Genomic DNA, 22,415 nt, shown 5'->3' with positions numbered 1-22,415 from the left:
TCCCAGTTGGTTTCCTCCATGAAAGAGTCAGAAAGGCTGATCTCAAAAAATCGGCCTGCACATCCCTGAATCCTTGGGGTAGGGGAGTTCTGAGCCAATGTGCCACCTAAGGAATGAAAGCAAAATTTTCAGCCTGGGAAGCAGGGCCTCAAGTAAGTCTGCCAACAGAGTGCCCTCTTTCAGAGCCAGCTGAGAATATGTGGCCAGGCTGAATCTACCCGCTTACAACGAAATATTTCACTTCAGAATAGGAGATTTTGCTACCAAACGCCATCATCCCCTTTGCCTCAACGTGCTGTTTCTGTGTAGACTAGGGAAAGACACCATGGTTCCCAGCTTAGAACGGCTCTTTTCACTGTTGGTTTCCCCCAAGAAAGAGCCAGAGGTGCTGACCTTAACTATTCGGGCTGCACATCCCTGAATCCTAGGGGTAGGGCAGTTCTGAGCCAATGTGCCACCTAAGGAGAAAAAGCAGAGTTTTCAGCCTGGGAAGCAGGGCCTCAAGTAAGTGTGCCAACAGAGTGCCCTCCTTTATAGCCAGCTGAGAAAATGAGGCAAGGCTGAATCTACCCACTTACAATGAAATGTTTCTCTTCAGAATAGCAGATGTTTCTACCAAACGCCAGCAGCTCCTCTCCCTCAGAGTGCTGTTTCTGTATACACTAGGGAAAGACACTATGGTCCCCAGCTTAGAACGGGTCTTTTCCCAGTTGGTTTCCTCCATGAAAGAGTCAGAAAGGCTGATCTCAAAAAATCGGCCTGCACATCCCTGAATCCTTGGGGTAGGGGAGTTCTGAGCCAATGTGCCACCTAAGGAATGAAAGCAAAATTTTCAGCCAGGGAAGCAGGGCCTCAAGTAAGTCTGCCAACAGAGTGCCCTCTTTCAGAGTCAGCTGAGAATATGTGGCCAGGCTGAATCTACCCGCTTACAACGAAATAATTCACTTCAGAATAGGAGATTTTGCTACCAAACGCCATCATCCCCTTTCCCTCAACGTGCTGTTTCTGTGTAGACTACGGAGAGACACCATGGTTCCCAGTTTAGAACGGCTCTTTTCACTGTTGGTTTCCCCCATGAAAGAGCCAGAAGTGCTGATCTCAACTAATCGGGCTGCACATCCCTGAATCCTAGGGGTAGGGCAGTTCTGAGCCAATGTGCCACCTAAGGAAAGAAAGCAGAGTTTTCAGCCTGGGAAGCAGGGCCTCAAGTAAGTCAGCCAACAGAGTGCCCTCCTTTATACCCAGCTGAGAAAATGAGGCAAGGCTGAATCTAACCGCTTACAACGAAATGTTTCTCTTCAGAATAGCAGATGTTTCTACCAAACGCCAGCAGCTCCTCTCCCTCAGAGTGCTGTTTCTGTGTACACTAGGGAAAGACACTATGGTCCCCAGCTTAGAAAGGGTCTTTTCCCAGTTGGTTTCCTCCATGAAAGAGTCAGAAAGGCTGATCTCAAAAAATCGGCCTGCACATCCCTGAATCCTTGGGGTAGGGGAGTTCTGAGCCAATGTGCCACCTAAGGAATAAAAGCAAAATTTTCAGCCTGGGAAGCAGGGCCTCAAGTAAGTCTGCCAACAGTGTGCCCTCCTTTAGAGCCAGCTGAGAAAATGTGGCCAGGCTGATCTACCCGCTTACAACGAAATGTTTCACTTCAGAATAGGAGATTTTGCTACCAAACGCCAGCAGCCCCTTTCCCTCAACGTGCTGTTTCTGTGTAGACTAGGGAAAGACACCATGGTTCCCAGCTTAGAACGGCTCTTTTCACTGTTGGTTTCCCCCATGAAAGAGCCAGAGGTGCTGACCTTAACTAATCGGGCTGCACATCCCTGAATCGTAGGGGTAGGGCAGTTCTGAGCGAATGTGCCACCTAAGGAGAAAAAGCAGTGTTTTCAGCCTGGGAAGCAGGGCCTCAAGTAAGTGTGCCAACAGAGTGCCCTCCTTTATAGCCAGCTGAGAAAATGAGGCAAGGCTGAATCTACCCGCTTACAACGAAATGTTTCTCTTCAGAATAGCAGATGTTTCTACCAAACACCAGCAGCTCCTCTCCCTCAGAGTGCTGTTTCTGTATACACTAGGGAAAGACACTATGGTCCCCAGCGTAGAACGGGTCTTTACCCAGTTTGTTTCCTCCATGAAAGAGTCAGAAAGGCTGATCTCAAAAAATCGGCCTGAACATCCCTGAATCCTTGGGGTAGGGGAGTTCTGAGCCAATGTGCCACCTGAGGAATGAAAGCAAAATTTTCAGCCTGGGAAGCAGGGCCTCAAGTAAGTCTGCCAACAGTGTGCCCTCCTTTAGAGCCAGCTGAGAAAATGTGGCCAGGCTGATCTACCCGCTTACAACGAAATGTTTCACTTCAGAATAGGAGATTTTGCTACCAAACGCCAGCAGCCCCTTTCCCTCAAAGTGCTGTTTCTGTGTAGACTACGGAGAGACACCATGGTTCCCAGCTTAGAACGGCTCATTTCACTGTTGGTTTCCCCCATGAAAGAGCCAGAAGTGCTGATCTCAACTAATCAGGCTGCACATCCCTGAATCCTAGGGGTAGGGCAGTTCTGAGCCAATGTGCCACCTAAGGAAAGAAAGCAGAGTTTTCAGCCTGGGAAGCTGGGCCTCAAGTAAGTGTGCCAACAGAGTGCCCTCCTTTAGAGCCAGCTGAGAAACTGAGGCAAGGCTGAATCTACCCGCTTACAACGAAATGTTTCTCTTCAGAATAGCAGATGTTTCTACCAAACGCCAGCAGCTCCTCTCCCTCAGAGTGCTGTTTCTGTGTACACTAGGGAAAGACACTATGGTCCCCAGCTTAGAACGGGTCTTTTCCCAGTTGGTTTCCTCCATGAAAGAGTCAGAAAGGCTGATCTCAAAAAATCGGCCTGCACATCCCTGAATCCTTGGGGTAGGGGAGTTCTGAGCCAATGTGCCACCTAAGGAATGAAAGCAAAATTTTCAGCCTGGGAAGCAGGGCCTCAAGTAAGTCTGCCAACAGTGTGCCCTCCTTTAGAGCCAGCTGAGAAAATGTGGCTAGGCTGATCTACCCGCTTACAACGAAACGTTTCACTTCAGAATAGGAGATTTTGCTACCAAACGCCAGCAGCCCCTTTCCCTCAACGTGCTGTTTCTGTGTAGACTAGGGAAAGACACCATGGTTCCCAGCTTAGAACGGCTCTTTTCACTGTTGGTTTCCCCCATGAAAGAGCCAGAGGTGCTGACCTTAACTAATCGGGCTGCACATCCCTGAATCCTAGGGGTAGGGCAGTTCTGAGCCAATGTGCCACCTAAGGAGAAAAAGCAGAGTTTTCAGCCTGGGAAGCAGGGCCTCAAGTAAGTGTGCCAACAGAGTGCCCTCCTTTATAGCCAGCTGAGAAAATGAGGCAAGGCTGAATCTACCCGCTTACAACGAAATGTTTCTCTTCAGAATAGCAGATGTTTCTACCAAACACCAGCAGCTCCTCTCCCTCAGAGTGCTGTTTCTGTATACACTAGGGAAAGACACTATGGTCCCCAGCGTAGAACGGGTCTTTACCCAGTTTGTTTCCTCCATGAAAGAGTCAGAAAGGCTGATCTCAAAAAATCGGCCTGAACATCCCTGAATCCTTGGGGTAGGGGAGTTCTGAGCCAATGTGCCACCTGAGGAATGAAAGCAAAATTTTCAGCCTGGGAAGCAGGGCCTCAAGTAAATCTGCCAACAGTGTGCCCTCCTTTAGAGCCAGCTGAGAAAATGTGGCCAGGCTGATCTACCCGCTTACAACGAAATGTTTCACTTCAGAATAGGAGATTTTGCTACCAAACGCCAGCAGCCCCTTTCCCTCAAAGTGCTGTTTCTGTGTAGACTAGGGAGAGACACCATGGTTCCCAGCTTAGAACGGCTCTTTTCACTGTTGGTTTCCCCCATGAAAGAGCCAGAAGTGCTGATCTCAACTAATCGGGCTGCACATCCCTGAATCCTAGGGGTAGGGCAGTTCTGAGCCAATGAGCCACCTAAGGAAAGAAAGCAGAGTTTTCAGCCTGGGAAGCAGGGCCGCAAGTAAGTGTGCCAACACAGTGCCCTCCTTTAGAGCCAGCTGAGAAACTGAGGGAAGGCTGAATCTACCCGCTTACAACGAAATGTTTCTCTTCACAATAGCAGATGTTTCTACCAAACGCCAGCAGCTTCTCTCCCTCAGAGTGCTGTTTCTGTGTACACTAGGGAAATACACTATGGTCCCCAGCTTAGAACGGGTCTTTACCCAGTTGGTTTCCTCCATGAAAGAGTCAGAAAGGCTGATATCAAAAAATTGGCCTGCACATTCCTGAATCCTAGGGGTAGGGCAGTTCTGAGCCAATGTGCCACCTAAGGAGAGAAAGCAGATTTTTCAGCCTGGGAAGCAGGGCCTCAAGTAAGTGTGCCAACAGAATGCCCTCCTTTAGAGCCAGCTGAGAAACTGAGGCAAGGCTGAATCTACCCGCTTACAACGAAATGTTTCTCTTCAGAATAGCAGATGTTTCTACCAAACGCCAGCTGCTCCTCTCCCTCAGAGTGCTGTTTCTGTGTACACTAGGGAAAGACACTATGGTCCCCAGCTTAGAACGAGTCTTTTCCCAGGTGGTTTCCTCCATGAAAGTGTCAGAAAGGCTGATCTCAAAAAATCGGCCTGCACATCCCTGAATCCTTGGGGTAGGGGAGTTCTGAGCCAATGTGCCACCTAAGGAATGAAAGCAAAATTTTCAGCCAGGGAAGCAGGGCCTCAAGTAAGTCTGCCAACAGAGTGCCCTCTTTCAGAGCCAGCTGAGAATATGTGGCCAGGCTGAATCTACCCGCTTACAACGAAATAATTCACTTCAGAATAGGAGATTTTGCTACCAAACGCCAGCAGCCCCTTTCCCTCAACGTGCTGTTTCTGTGTAGACTAGGGAAAGACACCATGGTTCCCAGCTTAGAACGGCTCTTTTCACTGTTGGTTTCCCCCATGAAAGAGCCAGAGGTGCTGACCTTAACTAATCGGTCTGCACATCCCTGAATCCTAGGGGTAGGGCAGTTTTGAGCCAATGTGCCACCTAAGGAGAAAAAGCAGAGTTTTCAGCCTGGGAAGCAGGGCCTCAAGTAAGTGTGCCAACATAGTGCCCTCCTTTATAGCCAGCTGAGAAACTGAGGCAAGGCTGAATCTACCCGCTTACAACGAAATGTTTCTATTCAGAATAGCAGATGTTTCTACCAAACGCCAGCAGCTCCTCTCCCTCACAGTGCTGTTTCTGTATACACTAGGGAAAGACACTATGGTCCCCAGCTTAGAACGGGTCTTTTCCCAGTTGGTTTCCTCCATGAAAGAGTCAGAAAGGCTGATCTCAAAAAATCGGCCTGCACATCCCTGAATCCTTGGGGTAGGGGAGTTCTGAGCCAATGTGCCACCTAAGGAATGAAAGCAAAATTTTCAGCCTGGGAAGCAGGGCCTCAAGTAAGTCTGCCAACAGTGTGCCCTCCTTTAGAGCCAGCTGAGAAAATGTGGCCAGGCTGATCTACCCGCTTACAACGAAATGTTTCACTTCAGAATAGGAGATTTTGCTACCAAACGCCAGCAGCCCCTTTCCCTCAAAGTGCTGTTTCTGTGTAGACTAGGGAAAGACACCATGGTTCCCAGCTTAGAACGGCTCTTTTCACTGTTGGTTTCCCCCATGAAAGAGCCAGAAGTGCTGATCTCAACTAATCGGGCTGCACATCCTTGAATCCTAGGGATAGGGCAGTTCTGAGCCAATGTGCCACCTAAGGAAAGAAAGCAGAGTTTTCAGCCTGGGAAGCAGGGCCGCAAGTAAGTGTGCCAACATAGTGCCCTCCTTTATAGCCAGCTGAGAAACTGAGGCAAGGCTGAATCTACCCGCTTACAACGAAATGTTTCTCTTCAGAATAGCAGATGTTTCTACCAAACGCCAGCAGCTCCTCTCCCTCAAAGTGCTGTTTCTGTGTACACTAGGGAAAGACACTATGGTCCCCAGCTTAGAACGGGTCTTTTCCCAGTTCGTTTCCTCCATGAAAGAGTCAGAAAGGCTGATCTCAAAAAATCGGCCTGCACATCCCTGAATCCTTGGGGTAGGGGAGTTCTGAGTCAATGTGCCACCTAAGGAATGAAAGCAAAATTTTCAGCCTGGGAAGCAGGGCCTCAAGTAAGTCTGCCAACAGTGTGCCCTCCTTTAGAGCCAGCTGAGAAAATGTGGCCAGGCTGATCTACCCGCTTACAACGAAATGTTTCACTTCAGAATAGGAGATTTTGCTACCAAACGCCAGCAGCCCCTTTCCCTCAAAGTGCTGTTTCTGTGTAGACTAGGGAGAGACACCATGGTTCCCAGCTTAGAACGGCTCTTTTCACTGTTGGTTTCCCCCATGAAAGAGCCAGAAGTGCTGATCTCAACTAATCGGGCTGCACATCCCTGAATCCTAGGGGTAGGGCAGTTCTGAGCCAATGAGCCACCTAAGGAAAGAAAGCAGAGTTTTCAGCCTGGGAAGCAGGGCCGCAAGTAAGTGTGCCAACACAGTGCCCTCCTTTAGAGCCAGCTGAGAAACTGAGGGAAGGCTGAATCTACCCGCTTACAACGAAATGTTTCTCTTCACAATAGCAGATGTTTCTACCAAACGCCAGCAGCTTCTCTCCCTCAGAGTGCTGTTTCTGTGTACACTAGGGAAATACACTATGGTCCCCAGCTTAGAACCGGTCTTTACCCAGTTGGTTTCCTCCATGAAAGAGTCAGAAAGGCTGATATCAAAAAATTGGCCTGCACATTCCTGAATCCTAGGGGTAGGGCAGTTCTGAGCCAATGTGCCACCTAAGGAGAGAAAGCAGAGTTTTCAGCCTGGGAAGCAGGGCCTCAAGTAAGTGTGCCAACAGAATGCCCTCCTTTAGAGCCAGCTGAGAAACTGAGGCAAGGCTGAATCTACCCGCTTACAACGAAATGTTTCTCTTCAGAATAGCAGATGTTTCTACCAAACGCCAGCTGCTCCTCTCACTCAGAGTGCTGTTTCTGTGTACACTAGGGAAAGACACTATGGTCCCCAGCTTAGAACGGGTCTTTTCCCAGGTGGTTTCCTCCATGAAAGAGTCAGAAAGGCTGATCTCAAAAAATCGGCCTGCACATCCCTGAATCCTTGGGGTAGGGGAGTTCTGAGCCAATGTGCCACCTAAGGAATGAAAGCAAAATTTTCAGCCTGGGAAGCAGGGCCTCAAGTAAGTCTGCCAACAGTGTGCCCTCCTTTAGAGCCAGCTGAGAAAATGTGGCCAGGCTGATCTACCCGCTTACAACGAAATGTTTCACTTCAGAATAGGAGATTTTGCTACCAAACGCCAGCAGCCCCTTTCCCTCAAAGTGCTGTTTCTGTGTAGACTAGGGAAAGACACCATGGTTCCCAGCTTAGAACGGCTCTTTTCACTGTTGGTTTCCCCCATGAAAGAGCCAGAAGTGCTGATCTCAACTAATCGGGCTGCACATCCCTGAATCCTAGGGGTAGGGCAGTTCTGAGCCAATGTGCCAGCTAAGGAAAGAAAGCAGAGTTTTCAGCCTGGGAAGCAGGGCCTCAAGTAAGTGTGCCAACAGAGTGCCCTCCTTTAGAGCCAGCTGAGAAACTGAGGCAAGGCTGAATCTACCCGCTTACAACGAAATGTTTCTCTTCAGAATAGCAGATGTTTCTACCAAACGCCAGCAGCTCCTCTCCCTCAGAGTGCTGTTTCTGTGTACACTAGGGAAAGACACTATGGTCCCCAGCTTAGAACGGGTCTTTTCCCAGTTGGTTTCCTCCATGAAAGAGTCAGAAAGGCTGATCTCAAAAAATCGGCCTGCACATCCCTGAATCCTTGGGGTAGGGGAGTTCTGAGTCAATGTGCCACCTAAGGAATGAAAGCAAAATTTTCAGCCTGGGAAGCAGGGCCTCAAGTAAGTCTGCCAACAGAGTGCCCTCTTTCAGAGCCAGCTGAGAATATGTGGCCAGGCTGAATCTACCCGCTTACAACGAAATATATCACTTCAGAATAGGAGATTTTGCTACCAAACGCCAGCAGCCCCTTTCCCTCAACGTGCTGTTTCTGTGTAGACTAGGGAAAGACACCATGGTTCCCAGCTTAGAACGGCTCTTTTCACTGTTGGTTTCCCCCATGAAAGAGCCAGAGGTGCTGACCTTAACTAATCGGGCTGCACATCCCTGAAACCTAGGGGTAGGGCAGTTCTGAGCCAATGAGCCACCTAAGGAAAGAAAGCAGAGTTTTCAGCCTGGGAAGCAGGGCCGCAAGTAAGTGTGCCAACACAGTGCCCTCCTTTAGAGCCAGCTGAGAAACTGAGGGAAGGCTGAATCTACCCGCTTACAACGAAATGTTTCTCTTCACAATAGCAGATGTTTCTACCAAACGCCAGCAGCTTCTCTCCCTCAGAGTGCTGTTTCTGTGTACACTAGGGAAATACACTATGGTCCCCAGCTTAGAACGGGTCTTTACCCAGTTGGTTTCCTCCATGAAAGAGTCAGAAAGGCTGATATCAAAAAATTGGCCTGCACATTCCTGAATCCTAGGGGTAGGGCAGTTCTGAGCCAATGTGCCACCTAAGGAGAGAAAGCAGAGTTTTCAGCCTGGGAAGCAGGGCCTCAAGTAAGTGTGCCAACAGAATGCCCTCCTTTAGAGCCAGCTGAGAAACTGAGGCAAGGCTGAATCTACCCGCTTACAACGAAATGTTTCTCTTCAGAATAGCAGATGTTTCTACCAAACGCCAGCTGCTCCTCTCCCTCAGAGTGCTGTTTCTGTGTACACTAGGGAAAGACACTATGGTCCCCAGCTTAGAACGGGTCTTTTCCCAGGTGGTTTCCTCCATGAAAGAGTCAGAAAGGCTGATCTCAAAAAATCGGCCTGCACATCCCTGAATCCTTGGGGTAGGGGAGTTCTGAGCCAATGTGCCACCTAAGGAATGAAAGCAAAATTTTCAGCCTGGGAAGCAGGGCCTCAAGTAAGTCTGCCAACAGTGTGCCCTCCTTTAGAGCCAGCTGAGAAAATGTGGCCAGGCTGATCTACCCGCTTACAACGAAATGTTTCACTTCAGAATAGGAGATTTTGCTACCAAACGCCAGCAGCCCCTTTCCCTCAAAGTGCTGTTTCTGTGTAGACTAGGGAAAGACACCATGGTTCCCAGCTTAGAACGGCTCTTTTCACTGTTGGTTTCCCCCATGAAAGAGCCAGAAGTGCTGATCTCAACTAATCGGGCTGCACATCCCTGAATCCTAGGGGTAGGGCAGTTCTGAGCCAATGTGCCACCTAAGGAAAGAAAGCAGAGTTTTCAGCCTGGGAAGCAGGGCCTCAAGTAAGTGTGCCAACAGAGTGCCCTCCTTTAGAGCCAGCTGAGAAACTGAGGCAAGGCTGAATCTACCCGCTTACAACGAAATGTTTCTCTTCAGAATAGCAGATGTTTCTACCAAACGCCAGCAGCTCCTCTCCCTCAGAGTGCTGTTTCTGTGTACACTAGGGAAAGACACTATGGTCCCCAGCTTAGAACGGGTCTTTTCCCAGTTGGTTTCCTCCATGAAAGAGTCAGAAAGGCTGATCTCAAAAAATCGGCCTGCACATCCCTGAATCCTTGGGGTAGGGGAGTTCTGAGTCAATGTGCCACCTAAGGAATGAAAGCAAAATTTTCAGCCTGGGAAGCAGGGCCTCAAGTAAGTCTGCCAACAGAGTGCCCTCTTTCAGAGCCAGCTGAGAATATGTGGCCAGGCTGAATCTACCCGCTTACAACGAAATATTTCACTTCAGAATAGGAGATTTTGCTACCAAACGCCAGCAGCCCCTTTCCCTCAACGTGCTGTTTCTGTGTAGACTAGGGAAAGACACCATGGTTCCCAGCTTAGAACGGCTCTTTTCACTGTTGGTTTCCCCCATGAAAGAGCCAGAGGTGCTGACCTTAACTAATCGGGCTGCACATCCCTGAAACCTAGGGGTAGGGCAGTTCTGAGCCAATGTGCCACCAAAGGAGAAAAAGCAGAGTTTTCAGCCTGGGAAGCAGGGCCTCAAGTAAGTGTGCCAACAGAGTGCCCTCCTTTATAGCCAGCTGAGAAAATGAGGGAAGGCTGAATCTACCCGCTTACAACGAAATGTTTCTCTTCAGAATAGCAGATGTTTCTACCAAACGCCAGCAGCTCCTCTCCCTCAGAGTGCTGTTTCTGTGTACACTAGGGAAAGACACTATGGTCCCCAGCTTAGAACGGGTCTTTTCCCAGTTGGTTTCCTCCATGAAAGAGTCAGAAAGGCTGATCTCAAAAAATCGGCCTGCACATCCCTGAATCCTTGGGGTAGGGTAGTTCTGAGCCAATGTGCCACCTAAGGAATGAAAGCAAAATTTTCAGCCTGGGAAGCAGGGCCTCAAGTAAGTCTGCCAACAGAGTGCCCTCTTTCAGAGCCAGCTGAGAATATGTGGCCAGGCTGAATCTACCCGCTTACAACGAAATATTTCACTTCAGAATAGAAGATTTTGCTACCAAACGCCAGCAGCCCCTTTCCCTCAACGTGCTGTTTCTGTGTAGACTAGGGAAAGACACCATGGTTCCCAGCTTAGAACGGCTCTTTTCACTGTTTGTTTCCCCCATGAGAGAGCCAGAAGTGCTGATCTCAACTAATCGGGCTGAACAACCCGGAATCCTAGGGGTAGGGCAGGTCTGAGCCAATGAGCCACCTAAAGAAAGAAAGCAGAGTTTTCAGCCTGGGAATCAGGGCCTCAAGTAAGTGTGCCAAGAGAGTGCCCTCGTTTAGAGCCAGCTGAGAAACTGAGGCAAGGCTGAATCTACCCGCTTACAACGAAATGTTTCTCTTCAGAATAGCAGATGTTTCTACCAAACGCCAGCAGCTCCTCTCCCTCAGAGTGCTGTTTCTGTGTACACTAGGGAAATACACTATGGTCCCCAGCTTAGAACGGGTCTTTACCCAGTTGGTTTCCTCCATGAAAGAGTCAGAAAGGCTGATCTCAAAAAATCGGCCTGCACATCCCTGAATCCTTGGGGTAGGGGAGTTCTGAGCCAATGTGCCACCTAAGGAATGAAAGCAAAATTTTCAGCCTGGGAAGCAGGGCCTCAATAAGTCTGCCAACAGTGTGCCCTCCTTTAGAGCGAGCTGAGAAAATGTGGCCAGGCTGATCTACCCGCGTACAACGAAATGTTTCACTTCAGAATAGGAGATTTTGCTACCAAACGCCAGCAGCCCCTTTCCCTCAAAGTGCTGTTTCTGTGTAGACTAGGGAAAGACACCATGGTTCCCAGCTTAGAACGGCTCTTTTCACTGTTGGTTTCCCGCATGAAAGAGTCAGAAGTGCTGATCTCAACTAATCGGGCTGCACATCCCTGAATCCTAGGGGTAGGGCAGTTCTGAGCCAATGTACCACCTAAGGAAAGAAAGCAGAGTTTTCAGACTGGGAAGCAGGGCCTCAAGTAAGTGTGCCAATAGAGTGCCCTCCTTTATAGCCAGCTGAGAAAATGAGGCAAGGCTGAATCTACCCGCTTACAACGAAATGTTTCTCTTCAGAATAGCAGATGTTTCTACCAAACGCCAGCAGCTCCTCTCCCTCAGAATGCTGTTTCTTTGTACACTAGGGAAAGACACTATGGTCCCCAGCTTAGAACGGGTCTTTTCCCAGTTGGTTTCCTCCATGAAAGAGTCAGAAAGGCTGATCTCAAAAAATCGGCCTGCACATCCCTGAATCCTTGGGGTAGGGGAGTTCTGAGCCAATGTGCCACCTAAGGAATGAAAGCAAAATTTTCAGCCAGGGAAGCAGGGCCTCAAGTAAGTCTGCCAACAGAGTGCCCTCTTTCAGAGCCAGCTGAGAATATGTGGCCAGGCTGAATCTACCCGCTTACAACGAAATAATTCACTTCAGAATAGGAGATTTTGCTACCAAACGCCAGCAGCCCCTTTCCCTCAACGTGCTGTTTCTGTGTAGACTAGGGAAAGACACCATGGTTCCCAGCTTAGAACGGCTCTTTTCACTGTTGGTTTCCCCCATGAAAGAGCCAGAGGTGCTGACCTTAACTAATCGGTCTGCACATCCCTGAATCCTAGGGGTAGGGCAGTTTTGAGCCAATGTGCCACCTAAGGAGAAAAAGCAGAGTTTTCAGCCTGGGAAGCAGGGCCTCAAGTAAGTGTGCCAACATAGTGCCCTCCTTTATAGCCAGCTGAGAAACTGAGGCAAGGCTGAATCTACCCGCTTACAACGAAATGTTTCTCTTCAGAATAGCAGATGTTTCTACCAAACGCCAGCAGCTCCTCTCCCTCACAGTGCTGTTTCTGTATACACTAGGGAAAGACACTATGGTCCCCAGCTTAGAACGGGTCTTTTCCCAGTTGGTTTCCTCCATGAAAGAGTCAGAAAGGCTGATCTCAAAAAATCGGCCTGCACATCCCTGAATCCTTGGGGTAGGGGAGTTCTGAGCCAATGTGCCACCTAAGGAATGAAAGCAAAATTTTCAGCCTGGGAAGCAGGGCCTCAAGTAAGTCTGCCAACAGTGTGCCCTCCTTTAGAGCCAGCTGAGAAAATGTGGCCAGGCTGATCTACCCGCTTACAACGAAATGTTTCACTTCAGAATAGGAGATTTTGCTACCAAACGCCAGCAGCCCCTTTCCCTCAAAGTGCTGTTTCTGTGTAGACTAGGGAAAGACACCATGGTTCCCAGCTTAGAACGGCTCTTTTCACTGTTGGTTTCCCCCATGAAAGAGCCAGAAGTGCTGATCTCAACTAATCGGGCTGCACATCCTTGAATCCTAGGGATAGGGCAGTTCTGAGCCAATGTGCCACCTAAGGAAAGAAAGCAGAGTTTTCAGCCTGGGAAGCAGGGCCTCAAGTAAGTGTGCCAACATAGTGCCCTCCTTTATAGCCAGCTGAGAAACTGAGGCAAGGCTGAATCTACCCGCTTACAACGAAATGTTTCTCTTCAGAATAGCAGATGTTTCTACCAAACGCCAGCAGCTCCTCTCCCTCAAAGTGCTGTTTCTGTGTACACTAGGGAAAGACACTATGGTCCCCAGCTTAGAACGGGTCTTTTCCCAGTTCGTTTCCTCCATGAAAGAGTCAGAAAGGCTGATCTCAAAAAATCGGCCTGCACATCCCTGAATCCTTGGGGTAGGGGAGTTCTGAGTCAATGTGCCACCTAAGGAATGAAAGCAAAATTTTCAGCCTGGGAAGCAGGGCCTCAAGTAAGTCTGCCAACAGTGTGCCCTCCTTTAGAGCCAGCTGAGAAAATGTGGCCAGGCTGATCTACCCGCTTACAACGAAATGTTTCACTTCAGAATAGGAGATTTTGCTACCAAACGCCAGCAGCCCCTTTCCCTCAAAGTGCTGTTTCTGTGTAGACTAGGGAGAGACACCATGGTTCCCAGCTTAGAACGGCTCTTTTCACTGTTGGTTTCCCCCATGAAAGAGCCAGAAGTGCTGATCTCAACTAATCGGGCTGCACATCCCTGAATCCTAGGGGTAGGGCAGTTCTGAGCCAATGAGCCACCTAAGGAAAGAAAGCAGAGTTTTCAGCCTGGGAAGCAGGGCCGCAAGTAAGTGTGCCAACACAGTGCCCTCCTTTAGAGCCAGCTGAGAAACTGAGGGAAGGCTGAATCTACCCGCTTACAACGAAATGTTTCTCTTCACAATAGCAGATGTTTCTACCAAACGCCAGCAGCTTCTCTCCCTCAGAGTGCTGTTTCTGTGTACACTAGGGAAATACACTATGGTCCCCAGCTTAGAACCGGTCTTTACCCAGTTGGTTTCCTCCATGAAAGAGTCAGAAAGGCTGATATCAAAAAATTGGCCTGCACATTCCTGAATCCTAGGGGTAGGGCAGTTCTGAGCCAATGTGCCACCTAAGGAGAGAAAGCAGAGTTTTCAGCCTGGGAAGCAGGGCCTCAAGTAAGTGTGCCAACAGAATGCCCTCCTTTAGAGCCAGCTGAGAAACTGAGGCAAGGCTGAATCTACCCGCTTACAACGAAATGTTTCTCTTCAGAATAGCAGATGTTTCTACCAAACGCCAGCTGCTCCTCTCACTCAGAGTGCTGTTTCTGTGTACACTAGGGAAAGACACTATGGTCCCCAGCTTAGAACGGGTCTTTTCCCAGGTGGTTTCCTCCATGAAAGAGTCAGAAAGGCTGATCTCAAAAAATCGGCCTGCACATCCCTGAATCCTTGGGGTAGGGGAGTTCTGAGCCAATGTGCCACCTAAGGAATGAAAGCAAAATTTTCAGCCTGGGAAGCAGGGCCTCAAGTAAGTCTGCCAACAGTGTGCCCTCCTTTAGAGCCAGCTGAGAAAATGTGGCCAGGCTGATCTACCCGCTTACAACGAAATGTTTCACTTCAGAATAGGAGATTTTGCTACCAAACGCCAGCAGCCCCTTTCCCTCAAAGTGCTGTTTCTGTGTAGACTAGGGAAAGACACCATGGTTCCCAGCTTAGAACGGCTCTTTTCACTGTTGGTTTCCCCCATGAAAGAGCCAGAAGTGCTGATCTCAACTAATCGGGCTGCACATCCCTGAATCCTAGGGGTAGGGCAGTTCTGAGCCAATGTGCCAGCTAAGGAAAGAAAGCAGAGTTTTCAGCCTGGGAAGCAGGGCCTCAAGTAAGTGTGCCAACAGAGTGCCCTCCTTTAGAGCCAGCTGAGAAACTGAGGCAAGGCTGAATCTACCCGCTTACAACGAAATGTTTCTCTTCAGAATAGCAGATGTTTCTACCAAACGCCAGCAGCTCCTCTCCCTCAGAGTGCTGTTTCTGTGTACACTAGGGAAAGACACTATGGTCCCCAGCTTAGAACGGGTCTTTTCCCAGTTGGTTTCCTCCATGAAAGAGTCAGAAAGGCTGATCTCAAAAAATCGGCCTGCACATCCCTGAATCCTTGGGGTAGGGGAGTTCTGAGTCAATGTGCCACCTAAGGAATGAAAGCAAAATTTTCAGCCTGGGAAGCAGGGCCTCAAGTAAGTCTGCCAACAGAGTGCCCTCTTTCAGAGCCAGCTGAGAATATGTGGCCAGGCTGAATCTACCCGCTTACAACGAAATATATCACTTCAGAATAGGAGATTTTGCTACCAAACGCCAGCAGCCCCTTTCCCTCAACGTGCTGTTTCTGTGTAGACTAGGGAAAGACACCATGGTTCCCAGCTTAGAACGGCTCTTTTCACTGTTGGTTTCCCCCATGAAAGAGCCAGAGGTGCTGACCTTAACTAATCGGGCTGCACATCCCTGAAACCTAGGGGTAGGGCAGTTCTGAGCCAATGTGCCACCAAAGGAGAAAAAGCAGAGTTTTCAGCCTGGGAAGCAGGGCCTCAAGTAAGTGTGCCAACAGAGTGCCCTCCTTTATAGCCAGCTGAGAAAATGAGGGAAGGCTGAATCTACCCGCTTACAACGAAATGTTTCTCTTCAGAATAGCAGATGTTTCTACCAAACGCCAGCAGCTCCTCTCCCTCAAAGTGCTGTTTCTGTGTACACTAGGGAAAGACACTATGGTCCCCAGCTTAGAACGGGTCTTTTCCCAGTTCGTTTCCTCCATGAAAGAGTCAGAAAGGCTGATCTCAAAAAATCGGCCTGCACATCCCTGAATCCTTGGGGTAGGGGAGTTCTGAGTCAATGTGCCACCTAAGGAATGAAAGCAAAATTTTCAGCCTGGGAAGCAGGGCCTCAAGTAAGTCTGCCAACAGTGTGCCCTCCTTTAGAGCCAGCTGAGAAAATGTGGCCAGGCTGATCTACCCGCTTACAACGAAATGTTTCACTTCAGAATAGGAGATTTTGCTACCAAACGCCAGCAGCCCCTTTCCCTCAAAGTGCTGTTTCTGTGTAGACTAGGGAGAGACACCATGGTTCCCAGCTTAGAACGGCTCTTTTCACTGTTGGTTTCCCCCATGAAAGAGCCAGAAGTGCTGATCTCAACTAATCGGGCTGCACATCCCTGAATCCTAGGGGTAGGGCAGTTCTGAGCCAATGAGCCACCTAAGGAAAGAAAGCAGAGTTTTCAGCCTGGGAAGCAGGGCCGCAAGTAAGTGTGCCAACACAGTGCCCTCCTTTAGAGCCAGCTGAGAAACTGAGGGAAGGCTGAATCTACCCGCTTACAACGAAATGTTTCTCTTCACAATAGCAGATGTTTCTACCAAACGCCAGCAGCTTCTCTCCCTCAGAGTGCTGTTTCTGTGTACACTAGGGAAATACACTATGGTCCCCAGCTTAGAACGGGTCTTTACCCAGTTGGTTTCCTCCATGAAAGAGTCAGAAAGGCTGATATCAAAAAATTGGCCTGCACATTCCTGAATCCTAGGGGTAGGGCAGTTCTGAGCCAATGTGCCACCTAAGGAGAGAAAGCAGAGTTTTCAGCCTGGGAAGCAGGGCCTCAAGTAAGTGTGCCAACAGAATGCCCTCCTTTAGAGCCAGCTGAGAAACTGAGGCAAGGCTGAATCTACCCGCTTACAACGAAATGTTTCTCTTCAGAATAGCAGATGTTTCTACCAAACGCCAGCTGCTCCTCTCCCTCAGAGTGCTGTTTCTGTGTACACTAGGGAAAGACACTATGGTCCCCAGCTTAGAACGGGTCTTTTCCCAGGTGGTTTCCTCCATGAAAGAGTCAGAAAGGCTGATCTCAAAAAATCGGCCTGCACATCCCTGAATCCTTGGGGTAGGGGAGTTCTGAGCCAATGTGCCACCTAAGGAATGAAAGCAAAATTTTCAGCCTGGGAAGCAGGGCCTCAAGTAAGTCTGCCAACAGTGTGCCCTCCTTTAGAGCCAGCTGAGAAAATGTGGCCAGGCTGATCTACCCGCTTACAACGAAATGTTTCACTTCAGAATAGGAGATTTTGCTACCAAACGCCAGCAGCCCCTTTCCCTCAAAGTGCTGTTTCTGTGTAGACTAGGGAAAGACACCATGGTTCCCAGCTTAGAACGGCTCTTTTCACTGTTGGTTTCCCCCATGAAAGAGCCAGAAGTGCTGATCTCAACTAATCGGGCTGCACATCCTTGAATCCTAGGGATAGGGCAGTTCTGAGCCAATGTGCCACCTAAGGAAAGAAAGCAGAGTTTTCAGCCTGGGAAGCAGGGCCTCAAGTAAGTGTGCCAACATAGTGCCCTCCTTTATAGCCAGCTGAGAAACTGAGGCAAGGCTGAATCTACCCGCTTACAACGAAATGTTTCTCTTCAGAATAGCAGATGTTTCTACCAAACGCCAGCAGCTCCTCTCCCTCAAAGTGCTGTTTCTGTGTACACTAGGGAAAGACACTATGGTCCCCAGCTTAGAACGGGTCTTTTCCCAGTTCGTTTCCTCCATGAAAGAGTCAGAAAGGCTGATCTCAAAAAATCGGCCTGCACATCCCTGAATCCTTGGGGTAGGGGAGTTCTGAGTCAATGTGCCACCTAAGGAATGAAAGCAAAATTTTCAGCCTGGGAAGCAGGGCCTCAAGTAAGTCTGCCAACAGTGTGCCCTCCTTTAGAGCCAGCTGAGAAAATGTGGCCAGGCTGATCTACCCGCTTACAACGAAATGTTTCACTTCAGAATAGGAGATTTTGCTACCAAACGCCAGCAGCCCCTTTCCCTCAAAGTGCTGTTTCTGTGTAGACTAGGGAGAGACACCATGGTTCCCAGCTTAGAACGGCTCTTTTCACTGTTGGTTTCCCCCATGAAAGAGCCAGAAGTGCTGATCTCAACTAATCGGGCTGCACATCCCTGAATCCTAGGGGTAGGGCAGTTCTGAGCCAATGAGCCACCTAAGGAAAGAAAGCAGAGTTTTCAGCCTGGGAAGCAGGGCCGCAAGTAAGTGTGCCAACACAGTGCCCTCCTTTAGAGCCAGCTGAGAAACTGAGGGAAGGCTGAATCTACCCGCTTACAACGAAATGTTTCTCTTCACAATAGCAGATGTTTCTACCAAACGCCAGCAGCTTCTCTCCCTCAGAGTGCTGTTTCTGTGTACACTAGGGAAATACACTATGGTCCCCAGCTTAGAACCGGTCTTTACCCAGTTGGTTTCCTCCATGAAAGAGTCAGAAAGGCTGATATCAAAAAATTGGCCTGCACATTCCTGAATCCTTGGGGTAGGGGAGTTCTGAGCCAATGTGCCACCTAAGGAGAGAAAGCAGAGTTTTCAGCCTGGGAAGCAGGGCCTCAAGTAAGTCTGCCAACAGTGTGCCCTCCTTTAGAAGCAGCTGAGAAAATGTGGCCAGGCTGATCTACCCCCTTATAACGAAATGTTTCACTTCAGAATAGGAGATTTCGCTACCAAACGCCAGCAGCCCCTTTCCCTCAATGTGCTGTTTCTGTGTAGACTAGGGAAAGACACCATGGTTCCCAGCTTAGAATGGCTCTGTTCACTGTTGGTTTCCCCCATGAAAGAGCCAGAGGTGCTGACCTTAACTAATCGGGCTGCACATCCCTGAATCCTAGGGGTAGGGCAGTTCTGAGCCAATGTGCCACCTAAGGAGAAAAAGCAGAGTTTTCAGCATGGGAAGCAGGGCCTCAAGTAAGTGTGCCAACAGAGTGCCCTCCTTTATAGCCAACTGAGAAAAGCAGGCAAGGCTGAATCTACCCGCTTACAACGAAATGTTTCTCTTCAGAATAGCAGATGTTTCTACCAAACACCAGCAGCTCCTCTCCCTCAGAGTGCTGTTTCTGTATACACTAGGGAAAGACACTATGGTCCCCAGCTTAGAACGGGTCTTTACCCAGTTGGTTTCCTCCATGAAAGAGTCAGAAAGGCTGATCTCAAAAAATCGGCCTGCACATCCCTGAATCCTTGGGGTAGGGGAGTTCTGAGCCATTGTGCCACCTAAGGAATGAAAGCAAAATTTTCAGCCTGGGAAGCAGGGCCTCAATGAGTCTGCCAACAGTGTGCCCTCCTTTAGAGCCAGCTGAGAAAATGTGGCCAGGCTGATCTACCCGCGTACAACGAAATGTTTCACTTCAGAATAGGAGATTTTGCTACCAAACGCCAGCAGCCCCTTTCCCTCAAAGTGCTGTTTCTGTGTAGACTAGGGAAAGACACCATGGTTCCCAGCTTAGAACGGCTCTTTTCACTGTTGGTTTCCCGCATGAAAGAGTCAGAAGTGCTGATCTCAACTAATCGGGCTGCACATCCCTGAATCCTAGGGGTAGGGCAGTTCTGAGCCAATGTGCCACCTAAGGAAAGAAAGCAGAGTTTTCAGCCTGGGAAGCAGGGCCTCAAGTAAGTGTGCCAATAGAGTGCCCTCCTTTATAGCCAGCTGAGAAAATGAGGCAAGGCTGAATCTACCCGCTTACAACGAAATGTTTCTCTTCAGAATAGCAGATGTTTCTACCAAACGCCAGCAGCTCCTCTCCCTCAGAGTGCTGTTTCTGTGTACACTAGGGAAAGACACTATGGTCCCCAGCTTAGAACGGGTCTTTTCCCAGTTGGTTTCCTCCATGAAAGAGTCAGAAAGGCTGATATCAAAAAATCGGCCTGCACATCCCTGAATCCTAGGGGTAGGGCAGTTCTGAGCCAATGTGCCACCTAAGGAGAGAAAGCAGAGTTTTCAGCCTGGGAAGCAGGGCCTCAAGTAAGTCTGCCAACAGTGTGCCCTCCTTTAGAAGCAGCTGAGAAAATGTGGCCAGGCTGATCTACCCCCTTATAACGAAATGTTTCACTTCAGAATAGGAGATTTCGCTACCAAACGCCAGCAGCCCCTTTCCCTCAAAGTGCTGTTTCTGTGTAGACTAGGGAAAGACACCATGGTTCCCAGCTTAGAACGGCTCTTTTCACTGTTGGTTTCCCCAATGAAATTGCCAGAAGTGCTGATCTCAACTAATCGGGCTTCACATCCCTGAATCCTAGAGGTAGGGCAGTTCTGAGCCAATGTGCCACCTAAGGAAAGAAAGCAGAGTTTTCAGCCTGGGAAGCAGGGCCTCAAGTAAGTGTGCCAACAGAGTGCCCTCCTTTATAGCCAGCTGAGAAACTGAGGGAAGGCTGAATCTACCCGCTTACAACGAAATGTTTCTCTTCACAATAGCAGATGTTTCTACCAAACGCCAGCAGCTCCTCTCCCTCAGAGTGCTGTTTCTGTATACACTGGGGAAAGACACTATGGTCTCCAGCGTAGAACGGGTCTTTACCCAGTTTGTTTCCTCCATGAAAGACTCAGAAAGGCTGATCTCACAAAATCGGCCTGCACATCCCTGAATCCTTGGGGTAGGGGAGTTCTGAGCCAATGTGCCACCTGAGGAATGAAAGCAAAATTTTCAGCCTGGGAAGCAGGGCCTCAAGTAAGTCTGCCAACAGTGTGCCCTCCTTTAGAGCCAGCTGAGAAAATGTGGCCAGGCTGATCTACCCGCTTACAACGAAATGTTTCACTTCAGAATAGGAGATTTTGCTACCAAACGCCAGCAGCCCCTTTCCCTCAACGTGCTGTTTCTGTGTAGACTAGGGAAAGACACCATGGTTCCCAGCTTAGAACGGCTCTTTTCACTGTTGGTTTCCCCCATGAAAGAGCCAGAGGTGCTGACCTTAACTAATCGGGCTGCACATCCCTGAATCCTAGGGGTAGGGCAGTTCTGAGCCAATGTGCCACCTATGGAGAAAAAGCAGAGTTTTCAGCCTGGGAAGCAGGGCCTCAAGTAAGTGTGCCAACAGAGTGCCCTCCTTTATAGCCAGCTGAGAAAATGAGGCAAGGCTGAATCTACCCGCTTACAACGAAATGTTTCTCTTCAGCATAGCAGATGTTTCTACCAAACGCCAGCAGCTCCTCTCCCTCAGAGTGCTGTTTCTGTATACACTAGGGAAAGACACTATGGTCCCCAGCTTAGAACGGGTCTTTACCCAGTTGGTTTCCTCCATGAAAGAGTCAGAAAGGCTGATCTCAAAAAATCGGCCTGCACATCCCTGAATCCTTGGGGTAGGGGAGTTCTGAGCCAATGTGCCACCTGAGGAATGAAAGCAAAATTTTCAGCCTTGGAAGCAGGGCCTCAAGTAAGTCTGCCAACAGTGTGCCCTCCTTTAGAGCCAGCTGAGAAAATGTGGCCAGGCTGATCTACCCGCTTACAACGAAATGTTTCTCTTCAGAATAGCAGATGTTTCTACCAAACGCCAGCAGCTCCTCTCCCTCAGAGTGCTGTTTCTGTATACACTAGGGAAAGACACTATGGTCCCCAGCTTAGAACGGGTCTTTACCCAGTTGGTTTCCTCAATGAAAGAGTCAGAAAGGCTGATCTCAAAAAATCGGCCTGCACATCCCTGAATCCTTGGGGTAGGGGAGTTCTGAGCCATTGTGCCACCTAAGGAATGAAAGCAAAATTTTCAGCCTGGGAAGCAGGGCCTCAATGAGTCTGCCAACAGTGTGCCCTCCTTTAGAGCCAGCTGAGAAAATGTGGCCAGGCTGATCTACCCGCGTACAACGAAATGTTTCACTTCAGAATAGGAGATTTTGCTACCAAACGCCAGCAGCCCCTTTCCCTCAAAGTGCTGTTTCTGTGTAGACTAGGGAAAGACACCATGGTTCCCAGCTTAGAACGGCTCTTTTCACTGTTGGTTTCCCGCATGAAAGAGTCAGAAGTGCTGATCTCAACTAATCGGGCTGCACATCCCTGAATCCTAGGGGAAGGGCAGTTCTGAGCCAATGTGCCACCTAAGGAAAGAAAGCAGAGTTTTCAGCCTGGGAAGCAGGGCCTCAAGTAAGTGTGCCAATAGAGTGCCCTCCTTTATAGCCAGCTGAGAAAATGAGGCAAGGCTGAATCTACCCGCTTACAACGAAATGTTTCTCTTCAGAATAGCAGATGTTTCTACCAAACGCCAGCAGCTCCTCTCCCTGAGAGTGCTGTTTCTGTGTACACTAGGGAAAGACACTATGGTCGCCAGCTTAGAACGGGTCTTTTCCCAGTTGGTTTCCTCCATGAAAGAGTCAGAAAGGCTGATATCAAAAAATCGGCCTGCACATCCCTGAATCCTAGGGGTAAGGCAGTTCTGAGCCAATGTGCCACCTAAGGAGAGAAAGCAGAGTTTTCAGCCTGGGAAGCAGGGCCTCAAGTAAGTCTGCCAACAGTGTGCCCTCCTTTAGAAGCAGCTGAGAAAATGTGGCCAGGCTGATCTACCCCCTTATAACGAAATGTTTCACTTCAGAATAGGAGATTTCGCTACCAAACGCCAGCAGCCCCTTTCCCTCAAAGTGCTGTTTCTGTGTAGACTAGGGAAAGACACCATGGTTCCCAGCTTAGAACGGCTCTTTTCACTGTTGGTTTCCCCAATGAAATTGCCAGAAGTGCTGATCTCAACTAATCGGGCTTCACATCCCTGAATCCTAGAGGTAGGGCAGTTCTGAGCCAATGTGCCACCTAAGGAAAGAAAGCAGAGTTTTCAGCCTGGGAAGCAGGGCCTCAAGTAAGTGTGCCAACAGAGTGCCCTCCTTTATAGCCAGCTGAGAAACTGAGGGAAGGCTGAATCTACCCGCTTACAACGAAATGTTTCTCTTCACAATAGCAGATGTTTCTAC

At 49.2% G+C, this 22,415-nt stretch overlaps 1 long non-coding RNA gene across 2 annotated transcripts in view; it reads left to right on the top strand.

Annotated features, from left to right (window-relative positions):
* Positions 1 to 22,415, top strand: part of LOC309649908 — a 98,324-nt gene that overhangs the window by 5,302 nt on the left and 70,607 nt on the right. The window contains exons 1-2 of one of the 2 annotated variants that reach the window (XR_014257358.1): positions 16,860 to 16,967; positions 18,375 to 18,456. This is a non-coding gene — a long non-coding RNA (uncharacterized lncRNA). Of the gene's footprint in view, positions 1 to 16,859; positions 16,968 to 18,374; positions 18,457 to 22,415 lie in introns of those variants that run through there. The other variant, XR_014257357.1, reaches the window with a different exon arrangement.

Source organism: Balaenoptera physalus (assembly GCF_965194825.1).
Source record: "Balaenoptera physalus genome assembly, chromosome: 20".
Taxonomy (NCBI): Eukaryota; Metazoa; Chordata; class Mammalia; order Artiodactyla; family Balaenopteridae; genus Balaenoptera; species Balaenoptera physalus.
The sequence above is the reverse complement of the archived record's forward strand: the minus strand, read 5'-3'. Positions and strand labels throughout refer to the sequence as shown.